Consider the following 13,541-nt stretch of genomic DNA (forward strand, 5'->3'; position numbering starts at 1 on the left):
GACAGCGTCTCTACAAGTGCACAACGTTGATACGGTTTTTCTGTTATTTGTGATGCTGTCAACTGTGAGACGATCCAACAGGAACTGCCCACGCCAGCCTGCTACTTTATTGCTCAAATTGGTATTAGCCACACACTTGCAATTGGGTTATCCTTGAGTTTTGACTACAACTAACCTCATAAAATCTTTCATGAATTCCGTAGGAAGCAAAATCCACAGCCTGGTCCTGCTGTAGGATCATTGGTATGCAGCCCTGCACACCCACCTGCAGTAGCTGCCTGTTCATAAATGCATATTTCTTTATTAATATGGGGATACTTTAATCTCAGTCTAATTTTACCTTTAGGGAAGCTATATCCCGAGGCTGCCAGGAGCTAAAACCCTCCAGATGCAGCGGTGTAATTTGTATTCAAAGCAGCAGGTCTATCTGTCAACATGTTTGTCTTCCCTATCTGCCAACTCTTATTTATAATCCCATTCAGATTAATGAATGACAGTAGTTCTCATCACAAGAAATTTGATTAATCAATTTAAGTGCTTAATCACCCTGGCCTGGGTGAGAACTGCACGGGAGGGATGCTGCCTGGATAGGGGCAAAGTTGTGAGAGGTAGGAGGAAAACGGCACAGCTTTCCCTCGGGAACAATGCAAGCAGGGAGCGTGCACGGGATCCTTGACAGGATTACGAGCTTTCTGGTTTCCTTAGGGCCAGCAGCCACGGCCAACGAGCCACGAAACACCCTTTTCAAACTACCTCCTAATCTGGCTTCACACTACCCTGCTACTCGCGTTGCTCATCACCAGCCCCCAAACCCATAAATCATAAAATACCCCACAGCAGAGAGGATGACGGTGACAACCCAGTCAGGCATCCTGGAGGCCGTTGGACTGCTCCGAATCGGCTGCCAACCCCGCCAGGCACCCTGCACCGCATCCTGCTCCGAATCAGCTGCCACCACAGCCAGGCACCCTGCACCGCATCCTGCTCTGAATCAGCTGCCACCACAGCCAGGCATCCTGCACCGCATCCTGCTCCGAATCGGCTGCCAACCCTGCCAGGCATCCTGCACTGCATCCTGCTCCGAATCAGCTGCCACCACAGCCACGCATCCTGCACCGCATCCTGCTCCGAATCGGCTGCCAACCCTGCCAGGCATCCTGCACCGCATCCTGCTCCGAATCGGCTGCCACCACAGCCAGGCATCCTGCACCGCATCCTGCTCCGAATCGGCTGCCAACCCTGCCAGGCATCCTGCACTGCATCCTGCTCCGAATCAGCTGCCACCACAGCCAGGCATCCTGCACCGCATCCTGCTCCGAATCGGCTGCCACCACAGCCACGCATCCTGCACCGCATCCTGCTCCGAATCGGCTGCCAACCCTGCCAGGCATCCTGCACTGCATCCTGCTCCGAATCGGCTGCCACCACAGCCAGGCATCCTGCACCGCATCCTGCTCCGAATCGGCTGCCAACCCTGCCAGGCATCCTGCACTGCATCCTGCTCCGAATCGGCTGCCAACCCTGCCAGGCATCCTGCACCGCATCCTGCTCCGAATCGGCTGCCAACCCTGCCAGGCATCCTGCACCGCATCCTGCTCCGAATCGGCTGCCAACCCTGCCAGGCATCCTGCACTGCATCCTGCTCCGAATCGGCTGCCACCACAGCCAGGCATCCTGCACCGCATCCTGCTCCGAATCGGCTGCCAACCCTGCCAGGCATCCTGCACTGCATCCTGCTCCAAATCGGCTGCCACCACAGCCAGGCATCCTGCACCACTTCCTGCTCCAAAGTAGTTCCTGCCAGTTGCCTTCCTGTACCGCAAAAAAAGACCCCCATGCCTTGGCGACTGCCAGCCTGAATATTCTAGAATAATCTCCAGGGTTTTCTGGAGACCTGAGAGATGTTTCAGATGATGGGTAAGAGCAAGGCTGAGCACAAATCACTGGTTTTGAGGAGGATTATCCAGGAGAGAGGCCATGCAGTGTGAGCACTGCTCCAAAGCTACTCTTGTGGATGCTCTGAATGACATGATAAAACTAAAAAAAAATTATAAAACATCTGAATCTCAGCAATAACATCGTCTTCTCTTCCATGAAAGAGAAGTTTACAGAGAAGTACTGCTCTTTGCTGGCAGACAAGATGTATCTGAACTCTGTGACAAAGAAGCAGGCGTTCGTCATGAGCTGGTTCTGTGTATTAAGATAACAGGCATCTTGTGATTGCACCAGTCAATATTGCTCCGAAATAAGCAACAGCTGTCCGACTGCCAAGCCTCGTCTCGTGGCCACTCACTGGAAATTAAGATCAGAGTCTCCCAGTCACGCTCTTCAGGAATCGAAGCCCAGCACCATTAAATCTTTGCATCAGTGATCTGACGACGAACAGGGAATTGCTGTAAACAAAAGCTGCAAGCGACCAAAGGAGCTGGGAGGCACAGGCAGTGTGAGCAGGGTCGTCATGCTGAGGGAACAGGGTCTTTTGGGAAGATGAACTCTCCTCAAGGAAAACCAGCGTCTGGGTAACCATTTCTCCAAGATGGGGGAACATTTCTTGGAGGGTAATGAGGGCTCTGGAAGGACTGCACAGCCACAGCTCTCACACACCGCTGCACCCAACGGCTGCGCAATACTGGGGTGAAGGGAGGCAAGCTGGTCCCTGGATGCAGCACCAGGGGATGCTGGAGAGATGAAGGAAACCAGACATAAAAAAGAAACAAACAGATTTGGTACCCACAGCTGAAAAGCTGGACGGGGCATAAGGGAGCAGACTGGAAAAAACGGACTGTGGTGGGAGAGCTGGAGCACAGCCTACTGGGTTTATTTTAAAAAACATAAAGCAAAAAGTTCACAGAAACCGAATGTCTGTACCAAAAGTAGTCATGGAGAGGCAAACATTGGCTATTTAGTGACAAAAAAATTTAAACTAAACTACCCATGTGAAATATCAAAGGTTCCTTACTAGAACGAATTCTGGGAGAGGTGCGTGGTCTTATCTCCACCTCCCGCTCTCTTCTGTGCCCCTGCCAGCCTCTGCGAGACATGTGCTGGAGACAACCAAGCGAGGCCAGACCCAGGTACCAAGCTGAGATCCATCATGTCTGTGGCATGCATGAGGTCAGGCCACACCTCATGTCTGTGGCATGCATGAGGTTACGACCAGTCCTGCGCTCGTACTGTCCCCGGGGGACACAGGGAATATCGGTACGGTGTCTGGGAAGCTGCAACAGTAGGTCAGGGTTGGAGCCCCGGTGTCATCAGGAGAACCGCCTTGGCACAGCTGAGCTAGAGGCGTCGGGGGCACTGACTGCTGCCATCAGTCGTGCAAGGGTAGGAAAGCTCATCGGTGGGTCAAGCCACGCATGCCGCGCACTCCAAGCGACCTCTGCGCCACCGGGTACGGAGGACACAGGGATTCTCACTGGGAGAGACTTCCAACATCGACCTCCACCATCTCACCTCGAAGGGACTCGGGGACAGATGTCCCGTTGGGACCTGGCTACAACCAGGGTGGCAGAGCTCTCCGGACGGATGGTCTGACAACACCTGTCAAACTGCTGTTATTACGAGCAGCCCTGGGTGATGTAACCTTAACGCGAAACCCAGACTCCCGTATTCTCACACTGGGAAAAGCATCCGAATGACCTCGGCATCAGCAGGGGGTTAATACGAGGAAAAGCGGGACGAGAGGCTGCTTTGGCTCCACGAGACGGTTTTCTCACCCAGCGCCGCCTTGGCAGTCACTGAAGTGGGATACATAAAACCTACAGGACAGAGACATTACCCGGGTCCCTGCACATCATCTCGACGCCAGCAGCTTGTGCAATCGCATGTTTCCCCAGGTACGAGGGTTTCTTGACTGTCACCACAAGGTTAGAAGAATTGTGAGCTGGAAAATCATGGAGCATATTAATGTCAGGCTGAAATATGACCACAATACGCAGAAGTGTTTTATATTTATTCTCTTTTAGAAATGTTATAAAGACAATATAATGAGAACGTTGCAAACAAGTCAAGTGTTTTCCTCCTAATCTGGCAATAAAAATATGTCAAAGAAATGCCTAAAATCCTAATAGAAGAACAAAAAAATAATAGGCTAGGCTATGACAGGATTTAGCTGTGATTCTTCTCGAAGGCTTTAATCATCTCTACTACAACGTAAACGGAAAATCAGACACAAACCTGTACGAACCGTTAATGTCTGTGTTGGTCATCTCAGCTGTTAGCGGGGCTGAGACCCAACAGATTCAGCAGAGGTTAATGAAGACAGTTAGGAGTCTAAATACGTTTATATCTGAGGACCCATCGCACACAAAAAAAAGATTATTGAGCCGGCCTTAGTGGAGACTTGACTGTGGTAGCAAATACACAATTATAAAAAGACTTAGAAAGTGATTAGTCATTCCATTTTAACATCTGCTGGAAGAAAAGAACAAAGGGTTTCTTGATTCAATTAATGTCTGATAAACTTAGAATGAACAAAGAGGCAATACTCTTTTTTTTTTTCAGGGGACAGCCAGGCTTTGGAAGTCAACACCACGGAAATGGGGGAGTGCGCCGTCAGACATGGATCGCAGAGGGCTGAATGCTGCACCACCTCGGCGCGCAGCGGAGCTGTGATGAAAGCTGGGGCCAAAGGCATCGCCAGGGAGAGCACCAGCACCTCTGCCGGACCTCGGGTCTGGGCTGCAGCCAGGGTTCCTGGCGGGATGCCCTCAGCTGCGCTCTGCTCAACAGTGACACCAGGAGAGGGGGGAAGCGAATCCCACGGGACATCCAGCGCGGGGCCGGGAGGGCGAAAAGCAAATACAGGACGGGCTTGAAGTGAGAACGTCAAATATCCGCTGGCTGCCATAACAACACCACCGCCCTTCTCAAGCCCAGCTGCCCCAACCGCGGCCGTCATCCAGGCAGGTTGTGCAGGAGTTAGAAAAGTTTTTATTATCCAGCTGAATCTCTTTTTGGGGAAAAAAAGGACCATTGCAGCAGGGGGAAACAAGGCAAAATCTGACAGTGCCCTGGGGAAATGCAGGCTGAGCCAGTATTTTTTGCACGTCTGTGGCAGAAAAAAGCCACATCCACTAATGACCGCAGCAGGGTGCTGGGCACAGGCTGCGATCGCGCGAGGCACACGGCTCTGTGCACTCACCGTCTTTCAGGTTCGGGGAAATAAGGACAAGTCTAACAAATGCAACTTACAGCAGATATATAAATACGTAAAAGAACTTTGGGGAGCTATTAATTATACATGCAGTTTTATCTTGGATTAATTTTGTGCTGGAATGGACCAGAAGCCTTAGCCGAAATATTTTTTTGGCAGTCTCCCCTGTGCAAAACAAGCCCTGGAGTTACGTGCAGACATACTACACTGTGCCTAAATGACGCATTCAACCAGTTTGTGAGATACCCAGTGTCTTGGTCCTGTTCTCTTTATACCCCTTAGTGGCATTTCAGACCAGAAGCTGTTGGAGTCAGCGATGCGATGGTCAATACGCAGTCTTCCCCGCCAGCTCACTTCAGACTCTTTGCAAAGGCAGCGTAACTTGCATTACAGCATCACAAATACCGAGAGGAAAGACAGGACGGCTGTGGCAAGCCATCTACGCCATCAAGGGAGCTTCCCAAGTCAATATTCCCTTCCCCACTTCAGGAAGTCATTTAAGGTCTTCAGCAGGTCTTGAATTCTGAAAGCTGAATCTAAGTGCACGGAAAACCTGGAAGGACCTGACCTTCAAACCTCCTTCCAACGAATCACTTAATTAAAAAGCATTTACACAACCTAAAACAAATGATTGTGTACGCCAATATTAAATCGTCCCATTCCCATTTAAAACCCTCAGAGCTTCACTATTCCTCACAAGCAATGGCAGGAGCTACAGTAAGCAAGCATTTAGGAACATCTTTGTGGACAAGCTGTTGTAGAAACACTAATCTTATATTGCTTGCAATCAACTTATAAATATTTCATTCCTGTCCCACAAACCCAAACAGCAAAGCATTAATTTCTCCAGATCAGTGTGCCTAAATTTACTGAAGTTCACCACCAGCAAACAGCTGAGTGTTTTTGACATTCAATAAGCAGCAAAAAAGGTCGACATCTGACTTGTATTAATTTTTTATCAGAGAATGGAAAGCTCATTTTCATGACAGATAACGAATGTCGGAAGAGGTCTGCTACGGCAAGATACACAAGACTGGTGCATCCTCCGTACGAACAACGGCACAATTTCGGAGGCCTGCCTTGCATCTTCCTGAGGTGACAATATATCTAAGATTTTACAAGTTATTTCTCTGCCTTCTGAAGAGTTCTTCAGGACTATTGAACTGTTATGACGCTTGGACTGTTGAGGAAGGAAAATACAGCTCTTAACACAAAAGCCAAGCTCTTCCATATGCCGAGTCACTATGGAGACCACAAGCAAAAATTGTGAGCTAAGAGCATATTTCCTTCTCTTGTACAGTATCAGCGGTTTCTAAGACCAGCATTCGAAGTACAGATGTATAAAGAGGATCTGTCTACCCGTGACAGTAAAAAGTTTATTTGTGCTCCTCCAGGTGGCATGGGATTTCAAGCGTGAGGCACTTTGGACCTTCGGTCTGGATTGTCCCTTCCCTGCCGCCCTCGGGGCTGCCCAGCCGGGGGGCAGAAAGGGTACCGGGCTGCACCGAACGGGCTGTCCCCATGGACCTCTCCATTCTCCTGGAGCCTCCGACTCAGAGTCCCACCATGTATTGCCCATGTAGCACCAGAGGTCTTCGACTCCCCCGTGCCGGGGCCGTGTTCCCACCACCGGGTAAGGCTGTATGCCCCCACGCTTCCCCAGCCACTCGGCTGCAACAGCAACGACCAGATACATCCCCACAGCCAAGGTGCACTGATGAAGGGCGTCATCTGCAACGTCTCCCAGACACAAATGTGACATGAAGGCATTTAATTTTGCTTTAACTAACTTGTCACTAGCATCCAATTATAGAACGGGTGGGCTTTGCTGATTAATGGTGGATTAACTAGGTGCAAGCCTTCACACAAATTAATCTTACAAACTGCTCACACAGATGGGATCTTACACATCCCTCCTCAGCCTTCTATGCTTTTTAACCAGGAGGCTCAAAATGCTAACAAAGGGCATCAATTGAACCCCTAGGTTATTTAGCAGGTCATGAGGGCTGCAAATTCCATGGATCTGCACATTCCATGCAATGGGAGGTCACACAGACCCAGCTGCTTCGAGGGGATGCAGGACCCGGGCAGTGCCCCGGCACGGCACAGCACGGCATGGCATGGCACAGCTCAGCACGGCATGGCACAGCATGACATGGTATGGCACGGCATGGCACAGCATGGCATGGCATGGCATGGCACAGCACGGCACAGCATGGCATGGCACAGCACGGCACGGCACAGCATGGCATGGTATGGCACGGCATGGCACGGCACGGCACAGCTCCCAGCTGCAGGGTCCTGCCATGGTGACAGTGCGCGGGGAAGGAGACCCAAGCTGTCACTGGGCACTGGCAGATGAAAGTCAAGTGATAAGCTGGCAGTTTCAACAGTTCTGCTTCTAAACTGCTTTCTGCTTGTTTCCTCAATAAGAGCAAGACAGTGCTGATGAGGTATTTGACAAAACAGAACGCTGAATCATTTTTAGCACATCACCTCTTCTCAGGCAGAGGGAATCTTCTGCCTTCCCCATCACAGCCAATTAAAACATTCAAAACATTTCTTCTAGGCTGAGAGTGATTGGGAAAGACCACAAGACTTCGTAAAATAAACCCTTAAGCTTCATGCTGTTAGGTCTGTTCTTTTCAATCCCTCTGGTGCTCGGCACGGCAGATCAGCATTTTTCTCAACCCAAACAGCTTTTTTCCGTGAATGCAAGTACAAAGTATGGCTGCACCCATGTAAACAGAAAAGGCATTTTTCCTTTAGAGCAGCAGCAGCAGCATGACCAGGTGGTGAACTGCTGCACCGTGTCTCATCTCCCCATCTCCTGCAGACGAGGCGCTCCCAAAACGCCTGCTCCTTCTGCAGGGATGGACGCAGCTGGCCCAGCACACAGAACTGCTGGAGAACAGCGCTGCCACGTTATTCCTGTTCCTCCCTCTCCCAGCGCACCAGACAGCTCAGTTCGGACATCAGCAGCTCTGAGGTCCTCGTTTTCCCCATTTGTAAAGGCCGACTTCCCTGTTTCAGAGGGCTGCTCCTTGTCTCAGCTCCCCGAAGGTGCAATGCACCGATCTAATTAAGCGTGTCATCTGAGCAAGAACGGAAATGTTACTTGGACATGAAAGTCCTGACTATTTCAGCTTTTTTCAAGACTGAACTGGTGAAATGCCATCCCTTGAGAGCAGTCCCCTCTTATGAAACCGGTATCCATACAGGGAAACTTCAAACACTTTCTACAATTTTCACTGGTTAAATATAGCTCAGAAAAAGATCAATACTTTCACGGATAATTCACAGCGTCCAGACATTCACGGTGTCCAACAGATCACAGGAAGGCACACAGCAACATGCATAAATTTAAAAATTATTTGTTTCATTTTTGTAAACAGGAGTTTTCCAGCGTTTGGGAGCCAAGGCAAGAACATGCGCTCATATACTTGTTTACCGCCAAAATAAAATGCTTCATTGAGACCGACTTAAGCCAGCTAAAACACAAAATCGAAAAGCAGTATTTTCTCAGTCACTGAAGCCTACTCATGTTCAATAGTCAAGGAAAAGCAGAAGATAACACAGAAAATTCTGGGTTGCTGGCTTCCCCAAACCACGCGTTACGACCGCAAGAAGTGTCATTAGAAACGAGTCCCTGGAGTGGACAGAAATCTGTTCCCTCAGCCGTCCAATTCATCATTTCCATCCAATACGCTGCCTGTAGGTTTACAAATCACAAGGAATTTACTGAGGGTGCTTTCATAAGTAAAAGTGGACAATGAATCATCATCGCACCAAACCTCCTCACGTAACACGCACAGGTCGGTTTCCAAGCCAAATTTCATTATTGGTAACTGTAAAAAAATCCACCCCAACAAATCCCCCCGTCTGAGTGGTCTTCAAAAATCACGATGAAGAATACTATTAAGGCTGGATACGAGCCCAATTATTCCCATATTCCTTCTTCTCTAATCCCACGCTGAGCCCAAAGGGGTTCACAGCCCCCACAGAGCCAAGGCTACACTTTGCTTCGAAGAGTTTTTAAGAAGTAAATGGTTTTATCTGCATTAAGCATAAGGGTGTGAAGGACAGGGCTGCTCCCTCTGAAACTCCTGCCACCGCTGTGCGGCGGCTGCTGCACCTCCACAAACTTTTGATAAATCCTCCTCCAAAACCACAATTAACACCTTCTGCAGGTCGCCCCACAAGATTAATTTTCCGAGCATAGATTAATGAAAACGCATACAGAAATGTTTAGAAAATATTTTCTCTATTAATCTCCATCAGCAGCAGATTACCAGCAGGGCGGCTAATGAAGACATTGTACCGTTAAGGTGAGAGCAGACAGGGGGAAGGACGGGGACGCTCCTGGGCGCCGCGAGGAGCACCTCTGACAGGGACAGCTTTGCCACTGCCACATCCCAGGACCCTGCTCTGCGCAAGGTTTATTTGGGTTTAGAGCCACACGTGAGAAGAGTGAAACTTTGAGACCCAAACCACAGCCCCTGCAAGACCCCGCTGCGTATTTAACATAAACTTAGAGGACATAATGCTATAAAACATTCCTTTATTGGGAAGCAAGCGGCATCATTCCTTAAAAACCCATCCTTTGCTTCTTCAGGGTTTTTTCCCCTTTGTGCTTTGTTTTTGTTTCTTGCAAAGCCTGAGAATCGCCGAGCCCGGCCGCAGCGGTGGCTCAGGAAGGCTGGAGGGTGCTCCCCGTGCACCACGTCCCACAACGCAGGGGCAGCCGCCGCTAGCCCACCGCCGCTGAGATCTCAGCTCCCCAACAACAGCTCAAACAAATATGCTTAAAAATCTCCAGCCCCCCCCTAAATCTACCAACAAGCAGATGCTATTTTACGTTTGTGTTGAAGTTTACCCTTGGGACGCAAAGGCTCCTCTTCTAAAGAACTTCACCCCAGACCAATCTCAAAGAGATGTTCCACAGGATTAGATAAATAATTTGAAAGAAACACGAAGAGGATCCTGCAGAGCAAACCTCAGCCCTGACAGGAGCCCATGGTTGCCACCGAGCTCACGGCAGAGGGCTCTGTAAAGAGGACTGAGTCCATCCGCCTTCACGAAGCAGGACCTCCTGATCCCCCAAACGCCTTTTGTCCCCCAGTTGACCAGAGCATCTTTCACGGTTCTTTCTCTAAGAACGGCATCTCCTGGAGTTCAAGCACATAACTGTTTGTTTCCTCATTATCTTTTCCTTTACAGCATTAAACTCTCTTTAGAATCGAAAACCGTTCCTTTGCCTTCATTTTCCCCAGCTCACTGGTTGCAACACTGCGTTTTGATACAGTCTGGCTTACAGCCTTGTTTGCTTTTAAAAACAGCAGACGTGGCCCTTTACCTACCCTGCCTCAAGGAAGGAAGCCTGCTCTCACCTGGCTCGCTACAAAATCAATCACAACGTGTACTTAATGCTCTCCTCGAAGGAAGGGAAAGCAGCGGGATGAAAAGCCGCAACCACATCCTCTGTCCTTTGTCAGCAGCACAAAGCTCTGCAGCTCCCGTACCCTTCAAAGCTCCTTGCTCTTTGCAGGCGGACGGCAAACAATTACCGCGGACCTGCCTGTGCCTCCTCCTCGGCAATTCCCCCGTCCCCATGCCGCTCCCTGAACCAGCGCAGCCTTTGCAGCCACACCGAGGACTTCTTCCAGGTCAGCGTTGAACCAAACAGGGCTACGGCCAAGAGTAATATTAACAAAGGTTATCTTCAACCCCTTTTTAAAAAAAAAAAAATATTCAGTATGCGCTCAATAAATTAGGCATTGCCTTTTTAACATTAAGGATGCCACCTCACAACACTAGTGCTTGCTTTATAAAAAGCAAGTGTCATTGCTTTATTTCAAGGTTCACTTGCAAATGGAATTTGGAATAAAAAGGTGTTTCTCTAATGACGTCAAGGAAACGAGAGGGACTGACTCGTGCTAAGGCTGCTTTTGACCATGATGATCAGCCAAGCATCTGGCTCTGGGGAGGGTAAGAGACCCTTGGAGGCTCTTCTGAACCACACTGGTTTCCCAGTGCTCATTCGGGGCCGATTTTGGGCACCTGACCACAACCCAGGCTAAAACGGTGGGCACCTCGTTTCTTACAAATCCTGGTCACTCTTGGGCATCTTCAACTGTTTGACAAAAGAAGCTGCACGGCGCAGGCGAGCGCGGTGCTCCAAGGTGTCTGACGCATGGCTGGCACGCAAGAGCCCATGCCTGCGACCTTCGCCATGCCACCCAGCCGGCGTCACCCTCAACCGCTGTAGGGCTGGGAAAGCTGGGATTTATCCTGCTTCAGCTCCAGCCCCAGAGCCCACACGGACGAGCTGCTCCTCAGCATCCCGGCAAGCACTTTGCTCAGCAGCAGCTCTGCAAACGGCTCCTTCCTTGGGCCAGTGGACCAACACTGGCGCCGTCGGCTGGAGGTGAGCGGGTGAGAAACACCAGTAGGTGAGAGATCTGTCACAGGGCGGCTGCGTTCGCATCCATCAGCGAAACCCACCAGAAACGACGCCGGTACGGAAACCCCGTACGACCCGGCGCAAGCCGCCCTCCCCTGACCAGATGTGCACTTCTCAGCTCCATGTCCAGCACGATGTCCCTTCTGTCAGCGCTTCCCAGCACCAGCCAACACAGCGTGATTTAGGATCCCAGACGTTTCCCGTGGGATGTATTTTTGCCCTCATTGATGTACCCTGCAGCACAAAGCGTCTCTTACGTTCAAGTCTTGCCCTACATGACACACGCAGCAGGGAGACAGTGATGTGGCACCGAGAAACAGCTGTTTCATCACTCCTGCGTGCAGATCTATGATCCTGCTCGTGCAGATCCTGCAGCCAGCACCGAGCCTGTGCTGCCGAGAGGTTCACCGGCAACCCAGACCTCCTCTTCCTCCCGTCTCTTTACACTCACGATGCCGGCAGAGCCAGACATGTGCAAGAAAGAGGGACTGGAGAATGATGGATGCACCACGGTGACTGTTGAGACACCAACTTATCTCTCCCTTGCAGAGCAGGGGAGGTCCAATCAGTATAAAGTTTAATGCTACCCTGTTTAATGATATTTTCACTTCAACCGAACTGTAAAATTAACTGAGAACTTACAGTAAAAAAAAGACTTTTATTTTATGCTGATCATTAACTAAGGAGGTTTCACACTTGAGATCTGTTATATTAAAGAGAACTGAAATTGCTTGTATCAATTACCTTATTCTAAGCGGACAGACTTCTCATAAAATATTGAAACTGTTTTGTGACTATGGAGAAGGAGAGAACGGCCGCATTATGGGTGGGGAGGGACCCCCGGCCGCTGCCTGTGCAGTTCAGCCAGCACGGGGAAGGCCATGAGCAAAAGCAGCTGCCCGAGGCGTCTGCAGCCACCGGCTCACATCGACCACGAGTGGGACGCCTGTGCTGGTACTGCACCATGCCCTGGCGCTGAGAGGATGGTGGGCAAAGCCTGGGCTGGGTGACCACTGATGTGGTCGCTGCTTATTTTTCCCTTCATATGGGCACTGGTCCAATATCCAAGGCATCAGCTTGGGCAGGATTCGGAGCAATGATACTAGCAGCGCCCCAGGTAACTGCCCCAACCCGCCAAGCAGCAGCCCCATCAGAGTGCTTTACCTACCTCTCCAGCCTGATTAATGCCACCTTTATAGCTTGCTAATTCTGTGCAGCGCACAGATAAACCTGCCTCGGAAAGAAAGAGAAGGAGGTTGGAGGAAAGGGGAACCCATGGTCCTGCTTGCTTTGTCCTCGCTCTCCCTCAGTGAGAATTCACCCGAGTCGTTCAGGGCTCAGACGCTGACTTCAAGGTGCCGGCAGGACCCGCGGAGCTGCAGGGTGACGGGGTGGCAGCCGCTCGCGCTGCCGGGCTCGTTTGCTCTCCCTCACAGCACTTCTAATAACCAAGACAAATTACTCTGCACGCCACGTGCCCCAGCAGATCTGTCCTGAAGCTTACCTTGCCTGGGAGCTGCAGGCATCTATTGCGGGGGGACTAGTCAAGGGTAAACCAGTGAAGCAAGCTATGCCCATTATTCATTAATTATAGCTATTTATTTAACGATAATAACGCTCTTCATTATTTGAATAACAGCGTAAGTGCTGCAGGATGAGGAGAAATGCTCTCTCATGGAGGGGAGTTGCTGGTATCTCAGGCCAAGAGACCTGGGAGGGTCAGTCACACCAAGGATTAGAAAACACGGAGTAGCACCGATACCCTTAAAGGCTTAACCCCCCACCCCCCCCCCCCGGCACATGTAAGGACATGTAAGGAGGTGGGGCTTTCGCCAAGGGTAGACACTTGCCTGAGCAAACACAGCTGCAGGATGACTTCAATAAAACAGTGCTTTTGGGCTAGTAGTTGTGAAATATATA

The 13,541-nt window shown here is 50.3% G+C and overlaps 1 protein-coding gene across 15 annotated transcripts in view; it reads right to left on the reverse strand.

The window, feature by feature from the left end:
* Positions 1-13,541, reverse strand: part of CAMTA1 (calmodulin binding transcription activator 1) — a 323,364-nt gene that overhangs the window by 148,103 nt on the left and 161,720 nt on the right. Inside the window, exon 1 of one of the 15 annotated variants that reach the window (XM_037379732.1) lies at positions 9,653-9,656. The exons of the other annotated variants lie outside the window; for them this stretch is intronic. The gene's annotated coding sequence lies outside the window, so the exon portion shown is untranslated. Of the gene's footprint in view, positions 1-9,652; positions 9,657-13,541 lie in introns of those variants that run through there. 15 annotated transcript variants of the gene reach the window in all.

The sequence above is a fragment of the Falco rusticolus genome, chromosome 3, assembly GCF_015220075.1.
Source record: "Falco rusticolus isolate bFalRus1 chromosome 3, bFalRus1.pri, whole genome shotgun sequence".
Taxonomy (NCBI): Eukaryota; Metazoa; Chordata; class Aves; order Falconiformes; family Falconidae; genus Falco; species Falco rusticolus.